We start from the raw sequence: 7,745 nt of genomic DNA on the forward strand, positions 1-7,745 counted from the left end.
CCCCGACACTATGTGGCGGCCTTTCAGTGGATCAAGGCCCTTATGCACCTTCGGTAGGGCATAGAAGGTGCTGCATGTTGGAGTCCGGGGGAACATGAATTCAAATTCAGCATCAGTAATGAGTTCGTCTCTTTTTGCCTCTAACAGAATCTGTTTCAGTTCCGTTGAGAAGCGTTCCGCGGGGTCCCTATCTAGTGGATTGTAGCACTGTTTATCCTCCAATAGGTTCAAACACATCTCTTTATATCTGGGGGCATCGAGTAAGACGAGTAAGTTACCCCATTTGTCTGAGGGTTTAATGATTAAATTCTTGTCTCTCTCAAGTCCCTGTAGGGCTTGCATTTCTCCCTTGGACATATTGTATCTCTTACTGATGTGTTTGTTTGCCAACTTTTGGAGGTCCCTTGTAACCACCTCAACAAATACATCCATACAAGAGACCTCCCCTTTGGGTGGCATTTTTGTGCTCCCCAATCTTAAGTCGGTGAAAGGTCCTTTACCCTCAAGGTTAGTAGTGTCCCCCAGTTGGTAGAGCAATCTTACATCTTCTAACATGTTTGTAGGTATCCCGAGTTCCCGGCTTTCCCTGTCATCCATCCTTTTGAAGTGCTTACGCCAGTGTATACGTCTGGCAAATAGATGGAGGTCCTTTACCCATTCGAATATATTAAAGTCAGACGTAGGTACGAACGATAAACCTTTATCTAATACTCTTTGTTCTTCAGGGGATAATATCTTACTGATATATTTATGGTCTGGGAGGGTATGTTTTTTGTACTGTGTTCCGACTCCGCAGGGGGTAATTGTTCTCTAAAAAAGGTTGCGACGTGACCTGTGTTGATCCTGCGCCACCCTTTCCTCTACCTCTTCCCCCCCTTCCTCTCGATCCCCGTCCTCTAGATGATTTGGGTTTACCTTCTGTATCTGAGGTTTCTGCCTCAGTGGAGGAGTATTCGGTTTCTGTCTCCCTAGTCGTCTGTCTTGTGTTCAAAATGGTGTATGCGGGGTTCTCTCTAAAGTCCTGAAGATCCCTAGAGAACTGCCGATGTTTGCGTTCCTTCAGGTGAAATTGGAACTTTTCAAGTGTATTTTGTAGTTGTAGTTAAAGTCACTTTCTGAACTAAATTTACGTACTACGTCAATTTGTTCCTTCAGTCTTTTTTCCAATGTATCAAGATTCACCCTCTCCTCCTCCAGCAGTATCTGCATAAAACGTAGGGAGCTAGCAGTGGCTTCTTGCTCCCATTTATTTATGAGACTACTGCTCTTAAACCTGTTACCTGGGGTGAGGGTGATTCTGAGACCTCTTGGAACAATCTTGTTTTTGATGTAGTTCTCTAAACTTTGTACCTCCCACCAGGATGTACATTGATCTTTGTAGGTTTTAGTCAATTCTTTGAAAGCTGAGTTGTAGGTAGGGGTATATTTTTTAGGGGTAAAGGCTTTGTCGGAGAAAACCTCATTCACTTCAGAGAGCCATTGTTGCTTGTCAATGCCGGTCGCAAGAAAACCAGCCATACCGTGTGGCTAGCAGTCAACAAAACACAAAGCATGTATTATTATGGCCCAAAATCAAGGACGTTTTTGCCTCTGGTTCACTCAATATTCAAAATTTATCAGCATGGCTGTGAACTAAAACTTATATTTTTATTAGATATACCTTAAAATATACAAAGGTCACAGGTTGTGAATTCTAAAAACAACAACAACAATCTGTACTATAGACGCCGACCTAGGCGACTATACTGATCACCACAACCCCCAAAGTTGTGGATCAAACAATGGGGATACCATGTACCTGTAAATCACGGTGCCATGCACCATACCATCCAATGAATACAAGGAAATAAAAGATGGTTCTTACCACAACTGGTAATGGTCTGTAGTTGTGTCCAGTGGTCAGCTGTGCTGTTTCCAAAGTACGTAGTACGTGTATTGATGGGAGCATTAAGATGGTAAAGGACATACCTGTATATGTTGGAACCAAAAACGTCACGAACTGTAACAAGGCTACAACTGTCCCTGTCCCCAGGTGTGATTAGCTCCCGCCCTGACAAGGGCAGTCCCAATAACTTGCCCTAGTTTAGAAAAAAAACACCCTGCATTCCCCTTCCCTGACGCGTTTCTTCCTCCAAAAATTATGATTTTTACCTACTGTATTTAATCCCAAAAAAAAGCAATAAAAAGTGATCAAAAAACATATGTACTCTAGAATGAAACTGTTGCAAAGTACAACATGTCCTGCAAAAAAAAAGCCATCAACCAGCTTGGGAGATGGGGAAGAACAAATTATTGATTTTTCCTCACATTAGGGTTTTATTTGGCAAATTTAGTAAAACATGACAAAAAATATTCAAGTATGGTATTGCCGTAATCGTATTATCCCATAGAATAAAGATAACATGTTTATTAGGCTATACGGTGAACACCAAAAAAAAAAGTTAAAAATCCAGTACAGAATTGATGCATTTCTACTCCTGCTTTAAAAAAAGTAAATAAATTTTCAACAATGGGGGATACCAACCACAAAATGGTAATACTGGCAAAAGCATCTCATCTTACAAAAAAATGGCGTTACATGGCCCCAATAACGAAAAAGCTAAAATTTTATAACCTACAAAAGGAGTGAAACTAAATCCTGTTAGGTGCAGGGCGCCCCTTCCCTTCTGCGCCTTGCTGTGCGCCCATAAAACAAGTAGCTGCCACATGTGGGGGGTCTCTGTACTCGGGAGAAATTGCATAACAAATTGTAACATGGATTTTTTTCTTTTCATCTTTTGGAAATGTGTAAATTTCAGCGCTAAATGAATGTATAACCCGCCAAAATTTGACCATTCTAAATTTCAACTCCATTTTTAATTAATTTACTATGAAGATCTCAAGGGGTTAAAAATCTGCCTAAAAGTTGTTTCTGATAGTATGAGGGGTGCAGATTTGAAAATGGGTTGATTATATAGGGGTTTCTTAATGCTAAATATTTAAAATTCCATTCAAAACAGTAATTATCCCCCAAAATTGCCAATTCTGAAAATACGGAAATAGGGATATTCAACTGACATCAAAATAAATTATCCAGATGTTTCCATAATTATGAAAATGTTAAGTAGACATATGGGAAATGTTATTCAGCAACTTATTTAGCTGGTAAATCTATCTGCCTGAAAGCGTGATGATTTTGAATTTCGAAAATGGCACATTTTTTAAAAAAAATATTTAATTTTTCCTTTTTTTCATAAATAAACTCAAAACTCAAAACCTCATAATTTCTTAAATATGTAACAGTATTTAAAAGTTATAACCATATAAAGCGACGCAAGTCAGAATCCAAAAAATGAGGCTGAGCCTTAAGCTACAAAATGGCTATGTCCTTAAGGGGTTAATGATATGATGTGGGATTAAAGCCAAACCAATATATCTATTCCAGAAGGAACAAATTCCCAACTGTAGACAGCACTGTTCCAATGCACACAGATAAAAAAGGTCAGTGCTCAACACTTCTAAGCCACAATTCACATTCAGTAGGTAATCTCACCACCTTCCCTTCAGTTAGAAATTGAGGATTTCCTAGGTTTCTCCTGCCTTTTCTTCGTTCTCCTGAACACTGGATTCCAATGCACCCCTGAACCACTCCCGTGTCCGTGGTGCACTCTTAGTCCTGTGTCAGAAGATAAACGAACAAATAGTGCAGAATCCCAAGGTTCAAGAAGGTTATTTTATTGTATATACTCACAAAGTGGAGTTAAAAAGCACGCATGTAACAGTGTAAAAAACGCCAAACACCTCGCCCTTACACTTTTTTACACTGTTACATGCGCGCTTTTTAACTCCACTTTGTGAGTATATACAATAAAATAACCTTCTTGAACCTTGGGATTCTGCACTATTTGTTCGTTTATCTTCTGACACAGGACTAAGAGTGCACCACGGACACGGGAGTGGTTCAGGGGTGCATTGGAATCCAGTGTTCAGGAGAACGAAGAAAAGGCAGGAGAAACATAGGAAATCCTCAATTTCTAACTGAAGGGAAGGTGGTGAGATTACCTACTGAATGTGAATTGTGACTTAGAAGAGTTGAGCACTGACCTTTTTATCTGTGTGAATTGGTTACTATAGTGGGAGAGTGCAGGTTCAGTAGCTCCTCTGTTTTTTCTTTTTTGTCCCTGTTCTTTTTCCGGAGGTCGAACTTTTTGCATATTTAAACTGTTCCAATGCGGTTGCGTCTCTTTGGTACAGCGCAGGGAATGGGTTTAGCTGAGAGAGAGGCTATTGACTAGGGTTATGGAGCAAGAGTTCTCCTTAGGGAAACTTTGCCAATTAAAGCCTCCTTATAGCCATTGATGCTCCACTAGCGGATTTTGGGAAACATGCAAATATGTTTTCTAGGATGGAACAAAGAAAACCACGCCTCTTTTTGCCATCTTGAAAGGCAGCTCCCTTAACACCAAGCATGAGCTACAAGTCTAATAACATGATGTGGGATTAAGCCAAACCAGTTTATCTATTCCATAAGGAACAGATTCCCAACTGAAGACAGCACTGTTTTGACATGGCTACATCTCTTCAGTACAGCATAAGAAACTGGTTTGTAAAATTAGCATTTTTCCCCCAAACCCCTAGTGGATGACCATAAGTCTCCACACACCTACAAGCCAGCCTTCATTGGTAATACTCTTTATTTAAATAGGAGAACAAATATTTCTTGACCCGATGCACATTTTACAATGAAATAAAGATTTAGTATTTTTCGATTTGCAAATTTACGACTCCTGTTTCCTCTATTCTTGGTCCGTGCATGATCAACAAAAGTAAATTTCCTTTTAGAAAGTTTAAGTAATCTGCTTCAATAACTTTTAAAACTAAATTCTCTTTATATACTCTATTAGAAAACATTAATGTCATTGCTCTCAGAAGGAAGCAGTTTTTGCCTCCACTTATAAACTAAATAGAGAGATAGAAGCAGGTCGCTATATTTTTCCTTTAACGTCTTAACTTTTAACCTGATTAACCAATTAAGCATTTGCTCAGTCTCACCTCTGCTTTCATTACCGATTCAGGTAGTACTCTGTATGTCCTGACCTTTAATGTTATCCCACACATACTAATTAGTAGGGGTGTCCGTTGGAACAGTAGGGTCCGCTAGGTATGGCACCAATCAGGATAGTGAAGGATATCAGTGTGAAGCAGAAAGCCACATCTGTGTACTTTTCTATCTTCAGAAGTTCCATAGTGAATGGAGTGGCAGAGCGCATGCATAATCAGATAATTATGTAATCCGAATCCTGTGGAAAGGAGATAGTATTAAATCTTTGGCCAGCCCCTAGTAGGCACCTGGGCTAAAGTGGAAATACTGTAAAAGGCCCACAACATTTACTATGTGGCATAGCAGTAGGTATCTTTTCTTTGACAACTGATCAGTGAAAAACTCATTGCACTTGCTTGTATCTCAGAGTCCAATGTGCTTTTGATATGTCCCCATTGGTCATTTTTGGCAAAACCCATTGGACCACATTTATTAAAGTGTTTGTGCCAATTTTCTGTCTGACTTTGCACTAGAAAGAATATACAAACTTCTTGCACATGTATTTATAATGTGTTTGCACCAGTTTTGTGTCATGGCTGCACTGGGTCTGACAAGACAGAAACCATGTGCACCTAAAGGGGTGTGTAAGTGCTTAGTCGGACTGTGCTCCACAATTCTGCTTGACGTGCACCAAATTGTATCTGCAGCACAATTCTGCAGCATAAACAAAGTGCACCAAAAATAAAAATGCATTCTGCTGGAGCAGTTCAGGGGGCACCAGATTCATGAAGACTGTGTGACACATTTCATGAATCTGACAAGCTACACATACAGGGGTGCACCTGCCATTTCTCAACTCTCCTCAGGTGGCGCGCCTCCTGCTGGACGATGGGGCGGCACCGGGCTCCCGCCCCCGGCCAGCACCGTGCTTCCGCCGGCCGACATCGAGCTCTCGCCCTCCGGCCTGCCGGCATCAAACTCCCAGCAACACCAAGCTTCCCCTCCACACACCCGCACTCCTCTCATACCTCCACTCCTGGTTTTCCCCTCCGCTCCTGGTTCTCCCCCCTCCGGCTCGCCTACATCGCTCCCAGCTCCCCTCCCCCTCTGCATTTTATCCTACATGGCGTTACACTGTATGCATTTTATACTACATGGTGGTATGCTGTATGCATATATTATTCTACATGGTGGTACACTGTGTGCATTTTATACTACATGGTGGTACACTGTATGCATTTTATACTACATGGCGACATGCTGTATCTATATTATTCTACATTGTGGCACTCTTTATGCATTTTATACCACATGGCGGCACATTGTATGCATTTTGCATTGCTTTATATATATGGGGGCCGTCTCTCTATGGCTCGCCTCGCGCAGCCAATCGCCTTGGTTCAGCCCAGTGGACATAGTGCAGTTTGCGCTATTCTTGATAAATGTGGGCCATTGAATACAAGTCCCAATGCAAGTCCCACAGTACACACGCATGGGTTATGGCTGGTCATGGCTATAGAAGACCAATATAATAGAATCCTGAATGCTAAATGGATTTCACTAATTTTTTATCTCACTCTACCCAGAATAAATGTTCTGATGTTCTGTTCAGATTGCAGGAAACAAAAAGAAATGAGTAGACAAAAAATATGAGCTATACCCAAAGAAAAATATTTATACAAGTAAATTAGGACACCACCTACAAGTTGTCCGGTCAGTTATACCTTTTCCTTTTCATTTTAAGGAATGTCTTACATAACCTTTTGCTTTGACATATGAAGAGACTTCTTTCCGGCTGGGAGCTGTCTGTGCGTACTATTGTGTTGTTTCTATAGTCAGTATATTGTTTGTTATTCGGAACAGAACTGAACACGTAGTATCTGTCTCTTCTTGTGAACTTTGCTCAGCAAGTTTAAACTTCTGTTACATATTTAACCCATTATTATAGTTCTTCTCTTTATGTGCACAGGTTTTTAGTTATTTCTATATACCTTTTTTTACTCTATTTATAACTGAATAATCTTAGATAACTTTTTATAGTTTCCAAAATAGGAATATTCTAATAAATAGGCTTTTCTGTTTTGGGCAATCCCTTTTTAACACTCAGTTCATGAACGTACTTTGACTTTCAAAGCTGTAGACACTTGGCTGTAAGACTCCACTCGCCTAAACATTGGCCCTGGTAGTTTCCATAAGGAGAACTCTTACTTCCTGACGCTAGTCACAAGCCTCTCAGTCAATCCAGTTCCCTACGGTGTAGGGTTGAAACAGTGAAACATCGCTGTCTTCAGTTGGGACACAGTTGGTTCGGTTTTAATTTCGCATCATGTCATAAGGCTTCCTCAATTTCATGCTCGATGTCAAGGGAGCTGCCTTACAAGGTAGCTAAAAGAGGTGTGGTTTCCTTATCCCATCCTGGAAAACTTTGCATATTTTCCCAGAATCCCCCTAGTGGAGCATCCATGGCTATAAGACTCCACACCCCTACACAGTGACCTTAATTAGCAGTCTCTGTAAGGAAAACTCTTACTTCTCGACCCTATATTTTATGATGAGTTTTCGAGAATACAAGCTCTCTTTGACATCCCAAAATTCACAGCATTTTATACACACTAGGTAATATCAAAGGATATTACATCATAGAGAAGTGGGAAATATTTAAGAAAACTGTCTAATAGAAAAACTGTCTCTGTTACCCATATCATCCAACTGTAGCACAGCTTGT

Source organism: Engystomops pustulosus, chromosome 2, assembly GCF_040894005.1.
Source record: "Engystomops pustulosus chromosome 2, aEngPut4.maternal, whole genome shotgun sequence".
Taxonomy (NCBI): domain Eukaryota; kingdom Metazoa; phylum Chordata; class Amphibia; order Anura; family Leptodactylidae; genus Engystomops; species Engystomops pustulosus.